Genomic DNA, 13448 nt, shown 5'->3' with positions numbered 1-13448 from the left:
GTAGTATAAGGATTAAGGTGGGATACCTGGTCCTGGTGACACTACGGATACGGCCCACTTTGTAGAGGTTTGCAAGTGTTGTATATAAAGAGTTTGTATAAGACCTGAACCACGAGATGACTAGACTCTATATATAACGCCGTTGATACTAGAGACTTGCATCTCACATAAATGACCATAGGTGACACGACCTCAATCCTGAGTGTTTTGGGAACTCCTACCTTTGAGGGCGGTTCTTTGATTAGTATAGGTGAGAGTGGCCAGATTGCCAACTCAACATGCCTACCTTTTTTTGGACTTGTCTGATCTGGGAGCTGGAAAATCAATCCACAAGATGGAATTCACTTCTTTCCCGAAATATGGATAAGTAGAGAGATTGCTCCCTTAAGGGCTGATTCCAGGGCTTGAACATACTAACCACAGCTTTTCTTTGGAAGAGAAGACTCAGTCATAGTAGGACTATGACTTATGTTCATTAAAGAGATCAATGATACTTAAGGAGACAGATGTAACTACAGGGGCATAATGGTTATTGGCCCAGCTATACTTATGAGCGATCTGTGAAGGGTTGTCACACTACTGATTGGTTAAGATAGACACATAATATATCTATAGTAAGGAGTTCAGTTGTCGGTCTTTAGTGAAGTGCCTGGTAGTTAACAGATGGTGGACCCCGTGACTAAAGAGTTTAGTCAGTTATTCACTTACCATTGGAGCTCCGAGCTACAGGTCTATGAGGTCCCCTTGGTAGCTCAATGGATTCAGTTGAGGATCAGTTCTTGGTGTTGATATGAAATGTTCAAATTGACAAGAGGTATTTTGATTATATATGATATAATCGATATGATGTATGAGATACATCTAGTGGAGGATTGATGTAAAAGAGATTTACATTAAGTACCATGAAATAGAAAAAGAACTATAGTTTATATGTTTCATGAGATGAAATATTAAAACTATAGGTTATAAATATAGTATGATAAGTTGGTTATCATTTATATTTATAATAATATTAATTATTGGATAATTAATTATTTTTCTTTTAAATAACCATATGAATAGGTGGTTATTGGATTCATAGTAACCGTGAGTTTAAAAGGAAAGTGGTTTTCTTTTTTAAAAAAAAAAAAAAGTGATTTACAAACGTTGAACTTTTCGTAAAAAGTTTTTCAGATTTCTCTCTCGACGCAAAAGAATCTCACGGTAGTCGTCAAGTAAATACAGATTTACTAAACGACGGCTGGGCGAGCTAAACGATCGCATAGTTTTGCTACACGATTGCTTGCACTAAGTAAACGATCGTGTAGAGTCTGTAGGTGACAGACCGAGCTAAACAATGAGCTAAACGATCGCATAGCTTTTGCTAGACAATCGCATAGTTTTATCTAAAGGATTGGGCATCGACCTATACGATAGGTCTCCGTCATCTCTCACCTGCCCAGTCGTGTACGCAATCAGTGTTTCCTCCTTTGTCTTCCTCCTTCCAAGTCCGAACAGAGCCCACCCTCTGCATTCTCACACCGAGAATACCAAGTAGCCTTGTTGGTGGTGTCAGACTCAACTCGACACCGTCGAGGTTTTCTGAAGGCCGTTCGTGCTGTTGCTGAGGAGTTCGTGGTCGAGGCGATCGTTGAGGTCGAGCGCGAAGTGTTCATGCTGTGTTATGGTCGTGTAGATTGAATGTTCAAAGTTGTTGTCGTTCGAGCGATCGTGCATAATGAGGCATGGAGACGCATCTTTAAATGTCCGTAGAGTTTGTCTCTTTGTTCATTTGAGTTTTTCATGCTATAATTTCTATATGAATTGTATAACCGTTTGTATTGAAGTCGACTATAAATGTTATGTTCATTCATGACTGTGATTTGGAATAATCTTGTTCTGCTGCTCATGAAAATCTCGAATCTGATTTCCTTCAATTGGTATCAGAGCCAGGTTCTCTGATATTCCAAATTACAGATCTGAATTGAACACATTTTTCAGTCGTGGTGGGTTTTTGCATTTGTGGTTAACCGTTTTCTGCATTTATGGATAATATGATGAATGCTTCGAGTTTAAATTGCCTTTTTGTTAAAGCTTTAGTTATTATAAAGTGTTAATTGTAAAGGCCCCTGTGTTTTTGGGCGAAATTAACATCACAATCGAGTCTGTAATTCAAAAAGTTTGAGTTCATCGAGTCGTTCGTGATGAAGCTTCGACGCATGGTGATGCGGTTCTCAACGAAAAAGAAAACCAAGCATTGGTCGGATCGTGTAGCCTCAGGTAAACGATCGTTGGTATTTAACTAAGCGATCGTTTAGATATTTTTCTAGACGATCGTGCAGTATTTTCTAAACAATCGTTTAGCTAATGTTAAGCGATAGGGTAAATTGTTTACTCTATCGCATAGTGTTGGTTAGCGATCGCGTAGGCACTGGAGGTAGACGATCGTAGTGGGAGCATGCGAGGCTCGTCGTTTAGATAGAAGGCACGCACTAGACGATCGCGTAGTTAGCAAGTTTCATCGCTTAGTTACTACTTATGCGATTGCGTGTATGCGATACAGAGGCGCTAGCTAAGCGATCGCTTAGGCGATGATGCTTCGCGACATCGTAGTCGTTTAGACGATCGTAGAAGGTGGGCGTTGTGTGGAGCACGCTAAGCAATCATATACTTCAGTCTTCATCGCTTTGTAAAGGTACACGATCGTGTAGTAATAGCTAAACGATCGTTTGGATTTTTCTAGACGATCGTTTATAATGTTAAACGATCGTTTAGCTCTGGAGCGCTAGTACGAAATAGAGCAAAGAGTATGTTTTATCGTCAGTTTGAACTGGAGACTCCTTATGTAACACCCCGAGTTTTTATTACAGTAATTTTTATTAATTGGGAGCATTTTTGGAATTTTTAGACTTAAGTGTAATTGCAGGAATTTAACTATTGACGTTGAAATTATTCAATTTGGAAATTAATGGATCGACTTTGAAATTATTCAATTTGAAAATTAATGGATTGACGTTGAAATTATTCAATTTGAAAAGACTAGTTGCACATACTAGTATTCAAACATCTCTATGCGCAACTAGTCTTTTAAACCCTCATGTCAGCAAGGCATACATAAACATCAAACTATCAATATATCCTCAATAAATCATAATTATCATTGCCTTGCACTAGGGCAGTTCCAGTAGTAAGATTACTAACCTCGATACTAGATTCAGATATCGATCCAAGCGACAGTCTTCAATAATCAATCTTTGAATTCAATTCCCCAACGAAGCTTGAGCAACAACCACCCTCAAGATTCCAATCTCCAAATTCTTCCTTTAATCAAACTCTACTTCCAACTTTTAATCCTTTTCTCCAGTAAAATTTTCAATTCACAAAGAATTTAACTCACCCCCTTCCACAATGAAATTAATTTTTGACATTAATTTCAAATTAAATTTGTGTGACATAACCCCTTTCCAAAATGAAATTAATTCTTGACATTAATTTAAAACTAAATTTGTGTGATATAATCCCTTTCCAAAACGATATTAATTCCTGCCATTAATTTTCAGATTGAATAATTTCAACGTCAATCCATTAATTTCCAAATTGAATAATTTCAACGTCAATCCATTAATTTTCAAATTGAATAATTTCAACGTCGATCCATTAATTTCCAAATTAAATACTTTCAACGTCAATAGTTAAATTCCCGCAATTACACTTAAGTCTAAAAATTCCAAAAATGCCCTCAATTAATAAAAATTATTGTAATAAAAACTCGGGGTGTTACACCTTGTCTTTGTAATAGTTAGCTTTCCTTTTGTATTTTTAAGGCAATTTCACCCGGTTCATCAACTTTTATTGTTTATACATGTGATGTATGGTACTTATATGCCAAAGTGTTTGTCATATAATTAAAACCCACCTTAGGTTGTGCAATTATTCATACATCATGTATTATAAATGTTATAATATTGCATGAAGAAATTACTTGAAAGCATGCGCATGCATCATGAAATATAAAAGTTATATTTTGTATGCAATGAGCATTATAATGCATCATCATTTTATTATAAATGTTATAGTCTAAGGGTGAATGGAAGCATGTTTTGCTTGTTTCATTACGGTTTTGTATAAGTGTTATATAAAAGAAGTAGCAATGAATTGACAATGCATTGAGCATGACACTTAGGTTGTTTATAATCGTTATGAATGCCTTGCATGTGTAGCTTAGCATGGTGGTTGTTTCCGTTTATAAGTATTATAAAGGAAATTAGGCCTAAAATCAATAATTCAGAGTTGCACGTGGATTTAGGGTGAACTAAAGTTTTTAAAAGGGTTTTAAAATTGGATTGAGATAGACCTAAGTTCAAATGGTTCTAAAGAGTTTAGTAACCTAGATTAATCTTTTAAATCGGTTTAATAGGATTAAATTTGTTGAATAAAAGATTAAATTTATTGTAAACCTATCTATAAGGGACCTTTTATCTAAGGCGGGTTCTGGCTAGGCTGGGGTTCTTAAATTGACGAAAATGTAATACCCCTACCTGGGAACCCACTTGGAAAGGTGAATTAGATAGATTTTCAACAAGCATGCGACGATTTGGTCAAAGATTCCGTTAAAAAGTTTAATGGATGATGATCAAAAGTTGTTTCACTATCCAAGGCAAATGTTACTCTTGGGAAAACCAAAAAGTCACTTAGTTAAAATCCTTAGCCGTGTTTTTTCTAAGTAAACTAAACCCTAGGTTATAAAATACTCAGTGGGAGGAAGAGGCGTATCAGATATATCTATGATTCCACTCACGTTTCTCCCTGTATGTTCACACCGTGAGATTTATGCTTGGCCTCGTGGTGACCAGGATGCATCCTTCTTCGGATGGTGTTTGCATGAGTCAATATCAAGGTGAACAGAGAGAGTTTTTATAGTAAGTGGATGAAGGGTGTGTATCAACACGTCCTATGGTCTCTGTCATTGGTTCACTCCATGAGATCATTTTGTACGCCCTCGTGTCACCTTCGGAGCGTCCCCCTTCGGATGGGTTTTGTGCAGTTGGTCAATATCAAGGTGAACTCTAGAAATGGATAGGGTCGCTTTAGGTTTTGTCCCAATCAGATTTTTTCCCTTCGGATTGGCCTTTTGGGATGGATCTCTATGGCTTAAAATGGCAAGTCACACTTACGGGAGATTGTTAAGTAAGTTAATGTTCTCTTGGCCAAATCAATGATGGCTAGTTGTTATAGGAATAAGAGCTTTTCTGGTACTAATGACTGGTTGAGAGCTTCTCAATTCAAAGGAGGGATAACTGACCTCCCTTTGGCGGCTTTTTTCCTAAACCTTTGAAGCGTAGATTTCACATGGGGTTCATGTTAGTTTTGCTAAAACTTTATTGGATGTTTTTTTTTTTTTTTACAACGGGTATTTGCTTAAAACCTAATGTAGGTCAATGTGTTTTTCTTTTCAGCAACTCGTTAGTATTTCCGTCTAAAACTTTTAAAAATGACCGATTACTTACAGTGGAAAGAATCGTGTGAAACGAATGTCGTGGCAAACGACCTTCATCCCACTACTCTCAAAAAGAGGAGACAAGACAGTAAATATGATTCATTAGTCTTGGAGACGTGTTTGGTAGAGAATGATGATTCTGCCTGGATCCTCGATTCAAGTGTTACCAATCATGTCAGTTCCTCTTACTAAGGATTTAGTTCTTGGCAAACGTTGCCACAAGAAGAGATGGCTCTTCAAGTCGGTACTGGTGAGGTTGTTTCTGCTGTTGAAGTTATTTGTTGACAAGAAACGTTATTTGTTACTGGATAATGTTTTTGTAGTTTTTCATATTAAGAGGAACATAATCTCAGTTTCTTGTCTCTTGAACAAGGCTACATCGTCTCCTTTTCTGAGAATAAAATGTTTATTTTCAAGAATGGAATGGAGGTTGGTTATGGTTCAATGGAAAATAACTTATATGTACTAAGCTGTTAGTCATAAAAGCCTTATTTAACACTAAAATGTTCAGTACAGAACAAAACAGCTAAAAGACCAAAGGTCTCTAAAGAAAAACGCCCATCTTTGGCATCTAGGGTTAGGTCACATCAACCTCAATAAGATTGAGAAGTTGGTGGAAAGTGGACTTCTAAAGAGTTTAAAAGAAAACTCTTTACCGGTATGTGAATCATGTCTCGAAGGCAAGATGACCAAACGATCTTTTACTGGAAAAAGGTTACAAATCCAAGGAAGCCTCGGAGCTTGTACATTTAGACCTTTGTGGTTCGATGAATGTTAAAGCTCGAGGTGGGTATGAATATTTCATCTCTTTCATAGATGATTATTCAAGGTTTGGGTGTCTCTTCCTAATGCAACATAAGTCTGAAGCCCTTGACAAGTTCAAGGAGTATAAGGCTGAAGTTGAAAACTTGTTAGGTAAAAAAGATAAAAACACTACGATCTGATCGTGGTGGAGAGTATATAGACCTCTAATTCCATAACTATATGATAGAACGTGGGATTGCGTCCCAACTCTCGACCCCTGGTACACCTCAGCAGAATGGGGTATCAGAAAAGAGAAATAGGACCTTGTTGGACATGGTTCGGTCTATGATGAATTATGCTCATCTTCCAGACTCGTTTTGGAGTTATGCAATACATACTATATGTTATATCCTGAACAACGTTCCCTCGAAAAGTGTTTCTAAAACACCTTTTGAGTTATGGAGAGGCCTAAAGGTAGTTTACGCCACTTCAGGATTTGGGGTTGTCCGGCACATGTGCTAGCGACTAACCTAAAGAAGTTGGAACCGCGTTCAAAGGTTTGCCTCTTTGTAGGCTACCCCAAAGAAACGAGAGGAGGATACTTCTATGATCCAAGTGAGAACAAAGTGTTTGTTTCCACTAATGCTATCTTCTGGGAAGAAGATCACATGAGGGATCATACGCCACGAAGTAAGCTCCTTTTACGTGAGATCTCTAGTGAGACTAAGACAACTGAGGGTTCAACAAGAGTTGTCGAACAGGCCGAAAAATCAACAACAGTTGTTGAGGTTGGAACGTCTAGTCAACTAGCTTAAGAGTTGAGACTGCCTCGACATAATAGGAGGGTTATGAACCCACCAGATTGCTACATGGGTTTGACTAAAGCCCAAAATGTCATTACGAATGAGGGGGTCGAGGATCCGTTGTCTTTTAAGAAAACAATGGAGGATGTTGACAAATATGCATGGGTTAAGGCCATGAACCAGGATATGAAGTCTATGTACTTCAATAACGTCTGGGAGCTTGTTGATCCACCTGATGGGGTAAGACCTATTGGGTGTAAGTGGATCTTTAAGCAAAAGAGAGGTGTAGATGGAAAGGTGCAAACTTTTAAGGCCAGACTCGTGGCAAAGGGTTATACCCAGATTGTGGGAGTTGACTATGAGGAAACTTTCCCACCTGTTGTCCAGTCTATCAATATTCTCCTATCCATATCCACATTTTATGATTATGAAATATGAAGAATGGACGTCAAGACTATCTTTCTTAATGGTAACCTTGAGGAGACCATCTATATGACTCAATTAGAAGGGTTCATAGTTCCAGATCAAGAACAAAGAGTTTGCAAGCTTAATAGGTCCATTTATGGGTTGAAACAAGCATTTAAATCTTGGAACATCAGATTTGACATTGCTGTCAAGTCATTTGGCTTTGATCAGAACGTTGATGAGCCTTTTGTTTACAAGAAAATCATCAACAGCTCAGTAGCTTTCTTGGTACTGTATATGGATGATATCCTACTCATTGGGAATGATGTAGGGTATCTAACTGACATTAAGAGTTGGCAAGTTGCCTAGTTCCAAATGAAAGATTTGGGTGAGGCACAGTATGTTCTTAGGATTCAGATTATTCGGGATCGCAAGAACAAACTGTTAGTCTTGTCTCAGGCATCGTACATTGATCAAATGTTGATCAGGTACAGGATGTAGGATTCCAAGAGTGGTTTGTTACCCTTCAGGTATGGAATTGTTCTGTCTAAGGATCAATATCCTAAGACACCTCAAGAGGTTGAGGAGATGAGACGGATTCCCTATGCTTTTGTTGTAGGAAGCTTGATGTATGTAATGTTGTATACCAAACCCGACATTTGCTATGTAGTAGAGATTGTCAGTCGGTATCAGTCCAATCCAGGATTTGATCACTGGACGATGGTCAAAATGATCCTCAAGTATATTTGGAGAACGAGGGACTACATGCTTGTGTATGAAGATAAGGATCTGATCCTTACAGGATACCCAGACTCTAACTTTCAGACAGATCGAGATTCTCACAAATCGACATCGGGGTTAGTGTTTACTCTAAATGGGGGGGCTGTAGCTTGGCGAAGCTCAAGCAATAATGTATCGTGGACTCCACTATGGGAGCCGAATACGTAGCGGCTTGTGAAGCAGCTAAGGAGGCTGTTTGGCTGAGGAAGTTCTTTTTAGATTTGGAAGTTGTTCCAAATATGGATTTGTCGATCACTCTTTATTGTGATAACAGCGGGGCTGTGGCAAATTCGAAAGAACCTCGGAGTCATCATCGAGGTAAGCACATCGAACGAAAATATCACCTGATTAGGGAGATTGTGCATCGCGGTGATGTGATAGTCACGAAGATCGCATCAGAGCATAACATTGTTGATCCCTTTACAAAGGCCTTCACAGCTAAAGTGTTCGAAGGTCACCTGGAGAGTCTGGGTTTGCGGGACATGCGGCATCTTGTCTAGGGCAAGTGGACGATGATACTGGGGTATGTCCTAGTTTATTGTATATTGTACATTTTATATTGTATAATACATTAGTCTCCCGAGTCATTAGGACAGGTGGGAGATTGTTGATATTGGTGTCCTAATTCTCCTAGAGTCTTGTTGTTTTGTAAAGATACACATTATTTAATGAATAAAATAAGTGTTATTTAATTATGGCATTTACTCATATCCAATAAACAAAGCTACTTGGTTATCTTATGTGAACTTAAGCATGTATATGTGATATACAATTAGATCATGCCTTAAGCGATAACTTAAATAGGTCTGTAGTATAAGGATTAAGGTGGGATACCTGGTCCTGGTGACACTATGGATACGGCCCGCTTTGTAGAGGTTTGCCAATGTGTTAAACTACTACAGATGGTACATCCTGACCATTCATATGGAGACGTGCGAACGGGAGTGTCCTATACAAAGAGTTTGTATAAGACATGTTTGTATCAGAGCATAATTTAAGCACTCAATTATTGTTAATTTGAGTTTGGTGGATGAATTTCTAAGCATGTTTGTTTATGTGACTGATATGGTGTAAATTCAACTTTGGCATTAGATTTCTCTTTGATTCCTATGTTAAATTTGTAATTAGCTCTTGATTGATGAGCTTATATGTGTGTTCTAAAGTCTTTAATTTATTTGGAGCCATTACAGTTGAAATTGGGTTGTAATTTGGAGATTGAAGCAAGCAAGGTCGAGCAGTAAAACAGAGTTGAGGTTTCTATCCAGGTAGCATCGCGACGCTATTCATCGAGCATTGCAACGCCATAGGCTCGCTGATGAATAGCATTGCAACGCTAGGATGCAGCGTCACGATGCTATTCATCCTAGATCAGAAACGTTCGCGTGCTTCCTGGCCGGTTCATGGGTTTAGGGTCCGATTCGATCAGTTCTCCTTTAAACTGGTCTGGTTTAGTCCCTTATGGAACCTTGGTGGTCCAATTCAAGTCGTTTGGATCTGGTTCAAACAGTTCGGGTTGGTTCAAGTGGTTCTTCCTCAAATTGAAACTATTTTTTTTATTCAATTTTGTAATAATTTAGCCATTTTTGCTTGCTTAGGATGCCAAAGTTGAACCATATTAGTTTTATTTAATTATTTTATGTATGTGATGTGTATTATTTTTTAATTAAACATGTTTACGCATATAACATGCCAATTAGATTTAAAATCTCACCATGGAAAACATGTTACATGCATGATTATATGTTATAATTAGTTATAATATATAGTATGCATGTTTAGAGTTTATTAAAATTAATGTAAGTGTTATATTAATTTTTGAATGCCTTTGAAGCATGTTATGGTTTGTAAAAGCATGTCTATTTTTGTAAGTTTGTTATAAAATGGAATTAGACATCAAAATTCATAACAAAGATAAATAGCATGTTCACTTAGGTTAATAACTTGTTTTAATGGTTAAAATAGATTATTACCTTATAAAATTTGGTACAAACTCAAATCGATTCATAAACCTGTCTAAGGCTGGGGGTATTTAAGTTGACGGTTTACGTAACACTTCCTACCTGCGGATTATGATCGAAAAGTTGAGTGTTGTTAATTGATTTTATGAGTTTGTGTGAGCGGTGTGAGGTTTAAAACTGGTTTAAACGCCTAAACATCATAGGTTAATATCCAAATATAAACGTTATACTTGGATAAAAATCACATAGACTTAGGTTTTTTAAAATTAGTCGTATTAAACCTAGGCAAAAGTATACCCAAACATTTAGAATACTTCACCAGAAGATTAACAATATATTTTATATATAGTATTAGCTCTCACATTGTGAGATCCATGCTCGGCTTCGTGTCGCTTTTATCGCGACTACTCCATTCGAAAAGTGTTTGCATGGGTCAATAACAAGGTGAATGGGGAAGTAGTTCATAGTAAGTGGATGAAGGAAATGTGTCAACATTGTCCTATGGTCTCCTCCACTAGTTTGAACTGTGAGATTCCTATGTTGCGCCTGTTGTCGTTTTTACGCAGTACTAGCTAGTCGTAAACCGTGACGATCCCTATGAGAGGTTGTAACATAGGATTCGGAACAACCTAAGCTTCATAAATGAATAAGATCTTATAGTTCCGTCTTGGATATTGTCTTCCAACTCGGGGGCATATTCATACCATTCTATAAGATCTGAAAATGGCGGGTCACACTTACAAGAATTACTAATTGTTAGTAAAGATCTTAACCGAAAAGGGTAACCAAATGAACTATAGGAATAAGAGTTATTCTAGATGTAGTATTTGGTCAGGATTGTCTTGCTTCAGTGAAGGACTTTTTTACTACCCCTCGGTAGCAATTGTTCTAAATCACTAAAGTATTCTTGCAAATAGATGAAGAAATATAGGTACTTTATTACTTTTTGCTAAAATTGGATTTGAATGCATAAGTTTAATAGAATTTATTTAAATTTTTTCAGCAAATGCCGAACTCGATTATATAACTTCTCGCTTGTGAACTCGATTGTACAACTTCTCGTTGGAGCTCATGATCTGTAGGTCCATTAGGTCTCTCTACTAGCTCGTAAATTGGATTAATAAATTGAGTATTTTAGGTGAGATTTGAAATGTTCAAATTCAATTCAGGGTTTCAATTAATTGTATTGGATACAATTGAAATGTTTAATTTTATCGAAATTAAACGAAATTGGAGAATCAATTAATAATTGATTTAAATATTAATTACATGAAATTAAATTCATTATAACGGAATTGGTGTTTTATTAATTTAATATTAAGATATTAAATTAATTAAATTATTTCTATTTAAAATTAATTAATTGAATTAATTATAAAAACTAAAATTTAAATAAATTAGTTATTTAAATACAAAACTATTTTAATCAATTTGATTGATTAAATTAAAATAACATTAAAATTAGTTATAGTGGATTTTTATCCAAAATTGGAAAAATCCGCTATGGTGATTAAGAAGCTTAATCACTCAATTCCACTTTGATTTCAATAAATTTCTGAAGCAAGTGTTGGCTGCCATGCACTCCATTTCCTTGCATGAATTTGAGCTTATAAATTGAAGCTCAAGGCTGAGAAATCAGCATTCATGCTGAGACTTACACCAAAAAGCTGCTGAAAAAGAAACTCACTTGCCCTCTCTCAAATTCACCTAAATCCAGCTCAATTTGAGTGCTTCCACCACACAATCCTTACTCGAGATTAGTAGAGAAGATCTTAGTGGTGGTCTACTTGAAGATTCAAGCTCAAATTCGTGGATTTCTTACTAAATTAGTAGAGTTTTCATCAAAGGTAATGTATAACTCAAACCCCCTTGTAATATAATTATGAGTAGCATCTTTTAAATTCAAATTAAGTATAGTTAGAGTGCTTGTTAATTCTGATTTCTTCCATTGCGTGTTATCTAACTCTATCATCAATCAGTAGCCGGGTTTTCCTAAGTTAATTAACCCTAGGTAAAACACTTAATGGGAGGAAAATGGGGTATATGATACTTCATTTCATCCTCTTCACGTTTCTCCTTAAAATTCACACCATGAGTTCTATACTCGACCTCGAGACACCATGGGTATCCCCCTACGGGTGGCATTTGTATAGATCAATATCAAGGTGGATGGAGAAAGTGTTTATAGTAAGTGGGAGCGTGATGTGTGACAACACATCCCTCGGTCTCTCTCATTAGTTTGAAGTAAAATTTCATATGCATGGCCTCGTGGAACCGTAGGTGTCCCCCTAAACGATGGCATTTTTGCATGACATTTTATTTAATCTTTAACAATGGATAAAGTTACTTTAGTTTCATGTTCCAATCGGTTTTCCCTACAGTTGGCTCATTGGGGCGGAACTCTAGGACCGAAAATGAGGGGTTACACTTATAAGAATTGTTAAGTGAGTTTAACAAATTCTAAACAGAACAATGGTGACTGATAGTTACAGTAGCAAGGTATTGTTCTGTCTATTAGTTAAGAATGACTCATTTCGGTGAAGGGATACTTGATCACCCTACGATGACTTTGGTCCTGACTCACTAAAACATCATTGCAAAATAGATGTTACGTAGGGTACATTAGACTATTTTGCTAAAAATGATTGGTTTTCTTGTTGGTTTAATGCAAATAAACTAATAATGAATGATTTGTATGGTTTCAACATTTTTATTTCATTATGACTTCTGCTATCTTAAATATTCTCACCGCTTACAAATTAACGATGAAAATTACGCTTCATGGAAAAATACCATCAACACAATACTTATAATCAATTATCTTTGTTTTGTCCTGATGGAGGACTGTCCCTCCCCCCCCCCCCCCCATTCTATCTCCAAATGTTGCTCGAATGTTCGAGAAACATACGAACGTTGGACATGGACAAATGAAAAGGCCCGAGCGTATATCTTGGTGAGTTTTTCTGAAGTCTTGGCCAAGAAGCAGGAGCCTATGCTCATAGCCCGTGAGATCATGGAGTCCCTGAGGGGAATGTTCGGACAACCATCTGCATAGCTCATGCATGACTCTCTCAAACACATTTTCAATGCTCATACGCAAGAAGGGGCATCTATTCGAGAACATGCTCTCAACATGATGGTCCACTTCAACATGGCAGAGATGAATGGGTCCATCATTGATGAAACTAGGCGGGTTAGCTTCATTTTGGAATCTTTACCTAAAAGTTTTCTACACTTCCATAGCAATGTTGTTTTGAATAGAATTGACTACAACCTAACCAC

Source organism: Benincasa hispida, chromosome 12 (genome assembly GCF_027475165.1).
Source record: "Benincasa hispida cultivar pf3 chromosome 12, pf3_genome.v1.1, whole genome shotgun sequence".
Lineage (NCBI taxonomy): Eukaryota > Viridiplantae > Streptophyta > Magnoliopsida > Cucurbitales > Cucurbitaceae > Benincasa > Benincasa hispida.
Note: the sequence above shows the minus strand (reverse complement) of the source record.